The sequence below is a fragment of the Triplophysa rosa genome, linkage group LG8, assembly GCF_024868665.1.
Source record: "Triplophysa rosa linkage group LG8, Trosa_1v2, whole genome shotgun sequence".
Classification (NCBI taxonomy): domain Eukaryota; kingdom Metazoa; phylum Chordata; class Actinopteri; order Cypriniformes; family Nemacheilidae; genus Triplophysa; species Triplophysa rosa.
The window spans coordinates 11,198,625-11,212,750 of NC_079897.1; the positions used below are offsets into that span (position 1 = coordinate 11,198,625).

The following is a 14,126-nucleotide window of genomic DNA, read 5'->3' on the forward strand; positions in this document are numbered from 1 at the left end:
AAAAAAGACAGTCATGTGTCACTTTAACATGTTGCTGAGTCTGTGGAGAACATCTGGTCCTTCATTCGTATGTGGTGAATGCTGGTGATGTCTTTCACAGTCATCACGTCATGTCAGATGATCAGTCCTTCAATCTGTGAGATCATTTAGATTATGACGGCTAATAATCTCTTTATAATTTTTAGAGAGACAGAGCCCTAGACTAACTTTTTGCACTGGTGCGACTAACTTTTTTTCTTAGGTGCACCAGCACAAAAGTTAGGTGCACCAAAATTTTCGACCACATCGCATTTAACAACGCAGTTTTACCAGTTCACTTTTTTTAAAATCGCTGTCCATATAGGCAAAATTGACTTGTAAATGATTAACTAACAATCTGGTGAACATAAAGTTCTTTATTTGAAGCACATTTCTACAAGAAAGGTAACTTACTGAAAAAGTGTTGGTGCTTAAAGTGCTTCACTGAACTGAAATTTAAACTTAAAACATCTCAAGATAAATGGACCAGGGCTTGACATAACCTGGGAGGTTGATGGCTCCGTGTCAGAGCATTGCTTATGATTTTCGGACAGATCAGACCTTAACTTAACATTATTCACGAAATAGTTGTCAATCGTTCTTTTCATCTTCTCTCATCATCCGCGGCTACATCCACTCACATAACTGACGGGCCTATAGGCTCCTCACCTCTCTGTCTGACTGCAGCACACGCATTTTCACACGTACACACCAGAGGTTAGTGTTGTCACGATACTGGAATTTCTAACTTCGATTCAATACCTAAAAAAATATCGATATTCGATACCATTTTCGATACCACGGGGAATAAACTGCCATAGCAATAAGGCCCTAATAAGCAATAGCAATATAGGCCTTTTTAATTTTTATTTGAAGTTAAATTGAACAAGACTAGACAATGAGGTATATATTTTTACATTATTTATTAATTGTTAATCTAATGTTAATTTTACGAATACATTTACTATTTAAAATCAAAGTTGTATTTGTCAGTATTAATGGACCAGACCCTGTTGAAAAAACCAGCCTATGCTGGTTTGGTATGTTTTGATGCTGGTTTGTGCAGGTTTAAACTGTTCATGTGCTGGTTTAAGATGGTCATATGCTGATTTAAGATGGTTCTTAGCTGGTTTAAGATCAAACCAGCATCGATCAAAACATACCTTACCCAGCATATACTGGATTTTTCAACAGGGGAGCTTACATAAATAGTTGTATTTTTTAACTAACATTTAAAAGAGATTAATAAATACTTGAACAAATGTGCTCATTCATTGTTCGTTAATGTTAGTTAATAGCCTACATTTTTATTTGGCTAAATTGGCTTTTATTCACATAGGCCCATACTGTAATCATTGATCAGCGCACAAACTTAAACGCAAGAACTGTTGCAGAGACTCCGCACTGGACATCTTTCTAACATTAACAACTTTTAACCGGAGCGAATGAGACGAGTGGATGAAATCATTGAACAGCGCACACACATAGAGCGCTATGGTAAACACGGAAGTGCAAACGTGTATCACACGCGAGAACTGTTGCGGAGACTTTACTCGCACCAGCATTATTTCAAATATCAAATTAACCGGAGCGAACGAGACGAGTGGATGAAATCATTGTTGAGCGCACATAAAGACAGAAACGCGTGCATTAAACATGAGAACTGTTGCGGAGTTAGTACTCTGTACTAACATAAACAACATATAACCAGGGCGAATGAAACGAGTGGATAAAATTATTGATCAGCGCACATACATGGATCGCTATGGTAAACACGGGAAGCGTAACGAGCGTGCACCACGCCAGATGTGTTACTGAGACTGGCCATCTTTTCTAAAATAAACACGATTTAACTGCCACAAACGAGTCAAGTATGTGAGAGGAGGCGGGGTTCTGTTGTTATGCGTTCACGTCGGAAAAGAGAAAGAGAGCGGGAACGCGCAACTGATATCGATACGTGGGACATGGGTATTGGAACCGTTTCAGATTCTTCAGTATCGATACTTATCGAAATATCGATATTTTTGACAACACTACCAGAGGTTGCGCTAGACTTTTTTATTGTCCGTCATTTTGACTGACAGGCTCGTAAAAAATCCGTCGTAATCTATTATTACCCGTCACTATGGTGCAAGGTGGCGTTAGGTGGTAATTAGTATGTTCGTGACGTCATCATGCTGTACTTGTGTCTCAGAACTTGTTGTATTTTAATACAACTGAATGCCCAATAAAGCCGTTGTTGTTTATATTCATCTATATATTTAATGTTTTAATGTTTATGTACATATGTGATTCGATCTGGGAAAACCCAACACATGGTGCAAATTTATATATTACAGTTTTTGATACCATATTCAAGCCCTTTCCAAATCAGTTTTTATTTTGCTCATACCTTGTGTATGTAACAAAAGTTATGGCTGAGGTCGGCTGAAGCGCTATGATTTTCAGGAACGGAATTTGGAGGAAAACGGATTTAAAGTTAAGCGATGAAAATAAAAGCACAACAGTCCAGTATCACAAGTAAAAGTCACTTTACAGTGGTAAGAGACTTACTCTATTAACAATTTAATTCCCAGTGTTGAAGTCTATAAAAATACTGTACAAAACCGTTTGAATAAAACGAAAGTAAGGAAAATGGTGCAGGGCACACTTAAAGAACGAGAGCTCTGCCGTTATTACTACACAAGGAAACGTTGTTTATCATGTGCATAGTGTCTGGACTTTTGATTTTTCCGTCACTGGTAAAAAAATCTGTCAGTGACAGAGAATTTTCGTTTAACGCGACCTCTGGTACACACATGTACAGGAACATCTGGACCACGGCCAATCAGAGGGGGGCCCGCCCTTCACTATCTCTGATTGGTTTAGACCACGATATGGGCCTAATGTGTGTCTGTTGTTGAATCACAGGGAGACTTTCAGAGTCGCGGAGACTTTTTTTCTCCCTGGAACGGCTGGTCGCACCGGTGCGAACTCAGATTTTTCTTAGTCGCACCATTGAGAAATAAGGTCGCATGTGCGACCAAAGTCGCACTCTAGAGCCCTGAGAGAACTCAACTCGGTAGTCTTTTATTAATCTTGCTCAGAAACCCTAATATGTGAGAATTGCATACACATTTTATTGCTTTTTGTGTGTTTTAGCAACATTTATACATCAGGTTACTGAGATCACAGTGTTTTTAAAGATGTTGTACTGACTGGAAATACTTAAATGTCAGTGGAAATATAAATGCAGGACTGTAGCTAGAGCTGTTATTTAAAGATACGCCCATCTCGTCAAATTTGCTTTCAACTCACAATGAGTAAAATTGCGAGTGCAATCTGTATAAAAAAAACTTTATGCATAACAAAAAAAGTTCGCAAACTCTGCTGTTTGTGCCGAGACTGCCGAATAGAATAGCTGACACAGATTTTATAAACAAGCATGACCTTTGGCGGGTCCTTCTTAAAGCATATTTTTTCTACTTTATTGATAAGTAAAGTGAGAGAAAGTTAATAGAGGCAGCATGATCGGGTAATGATGTGAGTCAGACTTGAACTTGCATCGCCCACATGTGCATCGCTGTTAAACGTAGAGAAGAATATACTCAACAACGGCTTTATTTGCACTTTCAAATGTGTGTCAAATTAGTGACATTTACTTGCTCCATATTAATTCCTAAAGCTCAGAATAAAAAAATATTGATGCTAAATCCAGTATTCTAAATATGAGAACATGTCAAGCACCTAAAGTGGTCAAACCACCGGAACTAAAGTGCATGCGCACCCCATTGCCAACAAAACAGACATATGACTCCGTTTCACTTACCTTGTGCGGTCCATGTCTGGCATATTTTAGTACTGGGACCGCTCCATCTATCAGTTTCGAACAATCTCCAAATCCAGTGTTCTATCCACTAGGGGTGTAACGATACTTCGTATTACGATATTTTGCGATGCAAAAATGTTACGATGCGCATCATAGAGAGATGGGGATATTTTACGATATGTTTAATTCTATTCGTTCAGCTGTCAAGACGCTACCTACTCTGCGCCAGCGCGTCACGTGTGCTTATCTCACATATGCGGTAGAGAGAGAGAGCAGCACAAGAGACAATCTGTGTCTCCAAGTTGTTTACAAAGTGTCATATTTTCCTTCGCAATCTCTGTTAAAGCACAGCAAACTTGAAACGTGACTGCAGGTGAGTCACCCCGAAACTCATTACAAAGGCAGCACGAACGTTTTTAAATGCCAATGTTGATTTATCCGCCAACGTAAGCTGCTGCATAACGTGATATGCAACATAAAGCAAAAAAAAACATTGCTTCTTTGATCGGAACAGCCCTGGAAGTGAGTCGTACTGTATTATTAAGATCGGATTAAAAGATCGAATGACATGCTAAAAAACAAGTATGTGATTTGCATGATTGAAGAAATGTAATACAGTTTATGTAATATGTCTTTTTGAAAGATTTTTCTCATTCATTACTGTCTCAAGTAAAGACAGTGCAGCTTCAAAGAGACATGAGCCAATAGCGCTCGAGTGTGAGCTCTGTCAGAGCGTTTCATTGGTTGAATGTACTGAATGAACACGCCCTTCACTGAACGAACGAGTCAATTGAGTCAAAATGAGACTGAACGAACTGCTGTTCATGGTCTAATATTCTCTGTGTTACAACAATGCATATCCAGTAGTTACTCAACTTTTCTAAAAAATAAAGGTAATGACCTGGTTTAATTTAATTCCAAGGTAAAGTAAATTATGTCGAAACAGTTAAATCTTTGTATGGAACATTTAATTACACCAATTAAATGAGTTAATCCAGATAGATTTTAGTAGACTAATTTAATGTAGATTCCGTTGACTAAAAATAGACTGAAACTATGATAAATTGGGATGACTAAAACTAAATTGCATTTTAGTCAAAAGACTATGACTAAAACTAAATCAAAATTTGCTGTCAAAATTGACACTGATCTTAATTCTAATTTCAGTTAAGCCTTAAAATATTTAAATTCTTTATTAAGTTGAATGTGCAACAAAATAAGTTACTGAAATTGTTCATATTTTGAAAATAAATGTTATTTGAATTTCAATTTCATTTTTGAATTTTGTTCAAAATATCGAGATGTGTATCGTATCGTGAACCCAGCATCGAGATATGTACCAAATTGTGAGCTGAGTATATCGTTGCACCCCGAATATCCACCGTTTATATAATATCCATCACTGAAATGCAGTGAACAAACAAACACATCTGAACTTCGCGAACGCAGTGCTCTCTCTCTCTTGCTCCAGCTGGTTGACGTGGGCGTGCTCTTTCATCTCGTTCTGGCGGGTTGACGCGTGGGCGTAATTTTCCGGAGAATTGTCCAAAAAGGGACTAAGAAAGGTTGCTACAAAGCAGATTTTCATTTTGGAAAAAGCTTTCTGAAACCTATACGAATGCTGGGGGAGTGTATCGAGCCCAGAAATACTATGTCATACGTCCAACTTGTTTTTTGACAAGTTGACCATGTCAAGCATGAGAAGCCAGCACATTTAACATTGTAAAGAAGTCAGAATGCATGACATACTGTGGCACACCACCTTGAAGTTTCTCTCTGTTGTAGACACTTAAACAATACACATTTTCATATTAAGAATCATTAGAAATTCTGTTAAAAGGGACATAGGATGCAGATTTTCGGTGGAAATGTATCCAGTGTCCCCTTTAATGCTCACCCACATTGTAAATCTTTATCGGCCAGCCGATCAATCGGTCGACCTCTACTCTTTAATGTTACTGGTTTAATCTTGAGCTTACCAATACAGTCTCCTGTGTCACAGGCAATGAGTCTTTTTTACTTTTCAAATGAAACCTGTTTATTTTCTACAGAGAGAAATTGTAAATAGAAACAATATGGTATTAGCATGTTTTGTGGACATGGGACCCGTTTATACCTCTTTTACATGCTAACATAAAGGTTAATACACACAAAAATTTAACTTATTTTTTATAAATTTATATTTCTTTTTCAATTTTTTTTTTATTACTCATCAATACTTTACTATTGTAGATGACACAAATCACTTATCACTAGTCGTTTTGAACACAAGGAAGGGGGCTTTCAACAACAGAGTAAATAATGACAAAAACTTACATTTTTGCATCAACTAACCTTTTAACGACCTCATGGGTTTGGAAAATAAGTGTAGAACAGGTTTGTTGTTTGTACAGTTTCATGCATGAACCAGCAAAATGATCCTTCATTGATTCATTCCTGTGCTCTTTCATGGATAGCAAAATATTTTTAGAAAAGCTCATCCCACGTCTCTGCTTGCTGATATGGGATTTGGCAGCCTGTTGGTCTGTAATCAACTCAATGAAATTGACTTTGTGAAAACCGGCAAGGCATTCTGAACCTCTTCCAAATCGCACAGTGCCAGTGATGTTAATTGGTCCCTTTAAATGCTATCAGTGTGCAAATGCAGCCTAGTGCTGATAAGAACAATACAAATATTGACATAAACCCTTAACGGTAGTCTGCAGATAAGATATAGTTATGTTTAATAACAGTGTGAGCATGCTGTTCCAAGATCTTAGTCTTAGGTTATTCAGTCTCCGATTTTCCTGCATTTACTCTGTCTCTGGACAGGCTTTTTCTAGACTTTTTATTAAATTAACTAGTGACAGTCTATAATTGGCTGGGACTGTTAATCAGATACTACTGCGACAGTCGAAGCTAAAGGGGGAATTTAAACAGACTCATGCCCATCATGCATCAGTCGGACTCGACTTCAGCTCCGTTGTGTAGATGCGCTGCTCATTTTAAACAACAGAAATGGTGTTTGTCAAATGTCCCAATATGCAGACTGCTGTTTTAGCTGGAAATAATATAGAAGCTGAACATAATGATGCTAACGCCATGAGGTAATGCTATCTGTTTGCTCAGTCGTACACTGATCAAATCATGTTTGTACTGGTGGATAACTGCAGTGAATACTGAAACATTTGTTAGATTTTACTTCCCTCAAACGATGTTGTATTCAGTATGGTTTGGTGGCGTCTCAAATCCTGGCCAGTTCGCGTGTCTGCGTTTCAACCGCGAAAGCTGGAACAGTAGCGAGTGAGCTTGCATTCGTACCTACAGTATGTGTTTGTGTGTGTGCTTCCCACGCATTTCGGGGATGCATTTCGTCTAGCTGTGAACAATTTCACAGCAACGAAACAATGGTGCAGAATTCAACAAAATTCAAAGAAATATTTGTTGTTATAAGAAAAAAAATTTGGCTCGTTTTAAGACTGTGGCGGAACAAAGGAGACTATGGCGCGTGCCGTCATTGTCTCGTCAATGAATGGGAAACACTGAGATATTTGGGCATTTTAAGGTTATTGGGATATAGCCAATACACTTGCAGCCCTGGGCAGTTAACAGTTTTGGCTTTTTTCTTGTGTCAACTAATTTCTGTTTAATAAGAAGAGATTTTCATTTAATTTACGATTTATTCAATTGAAAAATGTAATGTTATTGAAAATGTTATTTGCATTATAGTCATAAGACCAAATGTTTAGGTGAGTTGAAGTCCCTCTGGGAAGTTTGTATTAACAAGTTGAGAAATCGTAATTATGATATCAGCTGTGTCAGTTTGGTCTGAGCTAGAGGTGCACGATTAATCGTTAAAAGATCGCAATCTCGATTCAAACACCCACATGATCTCATTAAGAGCGCCCCACCTCTCCAACCGCACCTCCCGCCCCCCTTGAAGGTCAAGTTAATTTAATTTTTTATGTAGCCTTAGATCACAAGAGAAGTCATTTAAGGTTACCTTTCCTATATAACATGTCTATACCTTGTTCTCGTACTAAACAAACTAAATAGCATTATGTTATTTATCTTATTTACATGGCGGCATGTAATTTCTGTTTCTACGTGGTCGCACCTTTACAATTCTCCTCTGCTCTCTGTATCGAGTTCCGACCCGAAGTGCGCACACACACAGACACGTGCGCGCACATACACAGGTAAGCACACTTTCACCAGCGGACAGAGAGTGGGAAAATATTAGGGCTGTGCAAAAATATAGATACATGTAACTATCGCAATATTTTTCTTTTGTGTATCGATAGTGATACCTCTACTATCGATAATTTTTTTTAAATCATGTCATATAAATACGGCCAAAAGTAAGAAAAGTAACAATGACAGTTATTGTGCTTTCACCAGCGCGTTTACAGCACGGATGAACCAGGGGTTTAAACGGCCCATGTTCATTGTTTTAACTGTAATCAGAAAGAGCTTTATTGAAGTGAAGTGACCTATTTGTCAGATATGGTGACCCATACCCGAAATGTGACCTCTGCATTTAACCCATCCAGAGAGTAGTGAACACACATACACCCGGAGCAGTGGGCAGCTATCACTGCTGCGCCCGGGGAGCAAGTAGGGGTAAAGTGCCTTTCTCAAGACCCTGAGAATCGAACCGGCAACCTTCTGGTCACGAGTCCGACTCTCTAACCATTAGGCCATGACTGCCATGGTAAAAGTGACAAGGCACAGGTAACAAACGTAAAAAATAAATTAATATACTGCCTATTGACAAAAGGACAATAGGCAGTATATTGGATGTACAGATGTGCTATATACAGATTATACTGTTATATACAAGTTATGCAGGGGAATGTGGATAGCTGAATATTATATCAACAACATATGTATAATAAATATGAGTATATAGTTGTGTATTGCACATGTTTTTATTGCACAGTAGAACATTTAACTGTTCAAGAGGTAGATGGCCTGCAAAACTTTTCCTATGTCTGACTGTTTTGGTGCTCAGTGCTCTGTAGCGCCGACCAGACGGCAGCAGTTCTAAAAGAAAGTGTGCGGGGTGTGAGGGGTCCAGAGTGATTTTGCGAGTTCTTTTAATCACTCTGGATGAGTACAGTTCTTGTAGATTGGGGAGGGTTGTGCCAGTGATTCGCTCAGCAGTCCAGACTATCCGTTGTAGTCTTCGGAGGTCAGTTTTTGCAGCTGAGCCGAACCAGACAGTTATGGAAGTGCAGAGGACGGATTCAATGACAGCTGAGTAGAACTGTAAGAGCAGCTCCACAACATAATGCACCACAACAGCCAAGTGACTTGCATGAGCCACCTTATTCCGCTGTGCTACCCACTTGAGGGGAGCAATCCATAGTTTGAGAACCCAAACCTCTGATCTAAAGGTCCATGCATCGCACATCATGGCCACTCTGCAGAGGTAAGGGATGTTTTTACACTTACCCTTACAGAAAACCCCCGGTGGTGCACAGCATGTTGTATTTCTAGCTCTACTTTTTACATTTTCTATTTAAAGTATTGCAATATACCATAAATGTGTATCGTATTGAAATACATAGTAATATATTGTATCGTGATCCATCTATCGTGATATGTATCGTATCGGGAGGCACTTGCCAATACACAGCCCTAGAAAATATGTTGCGTCAACCACCTGAAAGCAGATAAAAAAATTGCGTTTTTAAACGCTCCCAGGGTGGTGAAAATACGCATGCCCTGCCCTGACAAGCAACAGTACCACCGGATGACAGGATTTCACCCAGCTTATCCTTCATTCCATCCGGACTGCAAGACACAATGAACCATTAAAAAAACAGACTATTTCTGTGGTTTAAATTGAGCAGCGGCACGTGTCTACATAACGGAGTTGTACACAATACACGCACTCAGGGACATTTATGTTGATTATATTTTGCCGCTATATCCTCTAATATCTTTATTTAGCGCCAAACGCTCTTCATTTTAACCCTTTCCGCTCCGTGAGCGCTGCTTCTCCCGCCAAAGACACGTCGCGTATAAAGACCTGCAGACACCAAGAGCAGGTAAATAAATGGACACTTTTTCTGTAATGCTTAAGTAAACGAAAATGCAGCAGTAATGAAGTATTTTTAGCTGTCAGTCAGTTTACTGTTTGCTATATAGGTTTATGACAGATTAGAAAACATAACGTCTTGTATCTACATATAGCATTTATAATATTAATAGCATAAATAATCAGCATGTTAAGAGCATTTCATTGTGAATCATGTTTTAATTGGAAAGAATATTTAGAATCAGTTCTAGTATGAATGGCATGGAAAGGCTGTTAGTAACTTTGTAAGTACTCCTGCTAATGATATTCAATTCAATTCAATTTTATTTATATAGCGCTTTTCACAATATGCATTGTTCCAAAGCAGCTTTACAGGAGCAAATAAGAAAAACACAGAAAGGTAAAACACAGCACAGTGCATGGTGTTTATAGACCAAGCAAGATCATTATAATAAATAATATCTAATAAATAAATGAATAAATAAATAAATAAATACAGTCTCCCGGTGAGCAAGCCAACACTGCACTGCTCTGCTGTGGCGAGGAACCCAAACTCCAATGCTGAATAATGGAGAAAAAAAAACCTCGGGAGAAACCAGGCTCAGCCGGGAGGGCCAGATCTCCTCTGACGTGTCATGGCTGCACTCAGTGACCCCGACCAAAGCCACCGAGCAACGTCCACGAAGAACAGGGAGAGCCCACGAGCCGCGACCCAGGAAGCCCCACCCGCCGAAACCGTGCAGGTCCAACCCGGTCCCATTCCGTGATCAACAACAGACAACAGAGGAACAACCAGGGAAAAGTAGTAATGGCATAATTAACTTTATTCCTCTGTTGTCCGACATCGACCACAAAACAAGACCAACCAGACCAGACCCACACAGTCCCAACAAATGAAACGCCCCGAACCACAACCAACAAGCCCCCCCACTCCCCACAACACCCACCCAGCTACCTCCAATCAAAGTCACTGAGTGCAGCCATAACTTCAAACTGCTGTCGTGTGATGTAAGTTTAGCATTAAATACCAAGTATTGTAAATTTAGCATTTATGTGACAGGTAGTCCGTCTTTGCTCTCGGCTGGGGATGGAATTGTCTGAGCTGGGCCGGCCAGATGGTCGCCTTTTTCTTGGGTGGTGATGGAATTGCCTTGGATGGAGCTGGATGGTCAGTCAGTCCGCAGGCTCTCGCAGGAGGATGGCACGGGATTTTCAGATGTAGCTGGCGTAATCTCTAGTTGTGGATGGGCATATGACGTTCATCTGGGTCTGGCGGAATCTCTCCCTACCTCGGGATGGGCATCCCGAGGCGAGGGCAGAAACAGAAAGAGAATAATTAGCGTAGCTGCTGTTCATTAGCTATGTATTAGTGAATGCTTGGCTGAAAAGATGTGTCTTTAATCTAGATTTAAATTGGGAGAGTGTGTCTGACCCTCGAATAGTATCGGGGAGGCTATTCCAGAGTTTAGGTGCTACGTATGAGAAAGCTCTACCCCCTTTGGTGGATTTAGTTATTCTAGGTGTTATCAAAAGTCTGGAGTTTTGAGATCTTAGAGAGCGTGATGGGTTGTAGTGTGGTAGAAGCTCTGTTATGTAGGTAGGGGCTAAACCGTTTAAGGCTTTATAAGTAATTAAAAGAACTTTAAAGTCAATACGATACTTAATGGGTAACCAGTGAAGGGTTGATAACATTGGGGTTATGTGATCGTATTTTCTGGACCTGGTTAGAACTCTGGCAGCTGCATTCTGAACTAACTGTAGTTTGTTTATTGATGCTGCAGGACAACCACTAAGCAGTGCATTACAGTAGTCAAGTCTTGAGGTCACAAATGCATGAATAAGCTTCTCTGCATCAGCCACACATAAAATATTTCGCAATTTGGCAACATTTCTAAGGTGGAAGAAGGCTGTTTTTGTGACATTTGAGATGTGATTTTTAAATGACAGGTTGCTGTCTAATATAACGCCAAGGTCTTTAACTGTATTTGTTGGAGTAACAGTGCAGCCTTCAATTTGCAGGTCATAATCCGAAATATTCTGCTCACGTGTCTTTGGTCCGATAAGTAATATTTCTGTTTTATTAGAATTTAAAAGAAGGAAATTACAAGTCATCCAATGCTTTATATCGTCGATGCACTCTGCCAATTTGGATAGTTGGAAGGAATCATCTGGTCTTGATGAGATATATAGCTGAGTATCATCTGCATAACAGTGGAAGCTAATTCCATGTTTTCTAATAATGTTTCCAAGGGGCAGCATGTATATGGAGAATAGCAAGGGTCCTAAAACCGATCCCTGAGGTAATCCATAATTTACTTGCGTTAGATTTGATGATTCCCCATTTAAATGGACAAATTGATGTCTGTCTGATAAGTAAGATCTGAACCATTGTAGTGCCTGTCCCTGAATACCGGTATAATTGTGTAAGCGATCTAGAAGTATTTTATGGTCTACAGTATCGAACGCAGCACTAAGGTCGAGCAGGACTAGGAGTGAGATGTTACCTTTATCTGATGCTATAAGCAGGTCGTTTGTAATTTTAACGAGCGCAGTTTCAGTACTATGATGCGGTCTAAAGCCTGACTGGAATTTTTCGTGTATGTCATTATTTTGTAAGAAAGAGCACAACTGAGTGGACACTACTTTTTCTAGTATTTTAGACAGGTAAGGGAGATTTGAAATCGGTCTATAGTTTCCTAGTTCATTGGGGTCTAAGTTTGGTTTCTTGATAAGAGGCTTAATGACGGCCAGTTTAAAGGGTCCTGGGACATGGCCTAGATTAATTGACGAGTTGATAATGTTATAAATGGGCTCAATTGCAACGGGTAATAACTCTTTTAATAATTTAGTTGGTATGGGGTCTAATAAGCAAGTTGTAGGTTTAGATGTTGCAATAAGTTTAATTAAATCTTCCTGTTTTATAGGTGAAAAACACTGTAGCCTTTCTTTTGGGGGGTGGTTGGTACTAATTTATAGGACAGACTTGGAGGTTGAGTTTTTACTATTTTGTCTCGATATATTTATTTCAGTTGTTACATTTTGTTGTTCAGTAGTTTTTTTAAATATTAAAATAGACCACTGGGACTTCGCTTCAGCACCAGAGCCTACAACACATTTTCTCAGTTACCAGACCTTCTATGTTTCATACAGACTGTGGCTATCAGAATATAAAGTAAATGTGCTGATAAAACATTAGATTGATTGATTTAACATTAATTATTTTAAAAAGTATTGTCCGCAAAAAATATATAGAGACCGCAGCCCCCCCCCCCCCCCAAAGCCATAAACCTAGGGGAAACACTCAAGTAAATACAGCCTGACAACAAAACTGATGATTGTCTTTCAGGATTGTTACATTGTTTGAATTATTATGCTTCACATCTTAACTAGACAGATTTTCAAATGAAAGTAACGATTGCAGTTTGTAGCGCGGACAAATCCGAGTTCGTGGTTATATCCGTCATTACGGTAAAACACGTCACACGAGAGTGCGTGTCGCTTATCACTGTATTTACGCTAATAGAGAAGCTGCGCTATTAGAGCTTTTCATCAAGTTGCACAGCATTTCATGTGTTCAGGTTATTTTAAACTGTTTACAGGAGATAATACTGCGTTGTTATGTTTATCAGTAGTGTCTTACTTTAAAGACCCCTTCAAGCAGTCTGTAGATGTCAGGCAAATTGATAAATCTTTCTAAAGACCAAATCACCTTGCAAGTGTCACCTTATGAATTTGTTTTACAGTATAAATATTTCATATACAAGTTGATTCAATGCAATAATACTTTTTAGGAAGTTAAACTTTTGCATTTAAAGTAAAAAAAAAAACCTTTAGTTTACTTATGGTATTTGTTGTAAACAAATTCTCACTATAGTTACTGTAGGTTAACCATGAAATATGTAATAATTTTGAAGCAAAGGTCCTACATATTACATACCCAAATATATATATTTTTTGTCAGAGCCTCTAGTAAACGATGTATTACTTTTAGTCATCATTCAGAATCGTAAAAGAATCGCAATCTCAATTTGAAAGAAAAGAATCGTGTTTCTCAATTTATCCAGAATCGTGCAGCTCTAGTCTGAGCAGGGTGACGGCATATCTTATCGTAACAAAAAATCATAACTTTAGGGCCCTATGAAATCTGTTTTATTTTTTCCCAAAATCCGTTTTTTTTCCATTTGAAATTTTCTGGATTCTTTGTTTTCTGTTTTTTTAACGTTGCAATAACAATATTTTTGTCCATGTGAAAAATACATAAGTACTTGATTGCAT

The 14,126-nt window shown here is 38.8% G+C and overlaps 1 protein-coding gene across 1 annotated transcript in view; it reads left to right on the forward strand.

The window, feature by feature from the left end:
* LOC130557649 (lysophosphatidylcholine acyltransferase 1) overlaps positions 1–14,126 on the forward strand; it is a 67,098-nt gene that overhangs the window by 12,013 nt on the left and 40,959 nt on the right. The gene's annotated exons all lie outside the window — the stretch shown is intronic.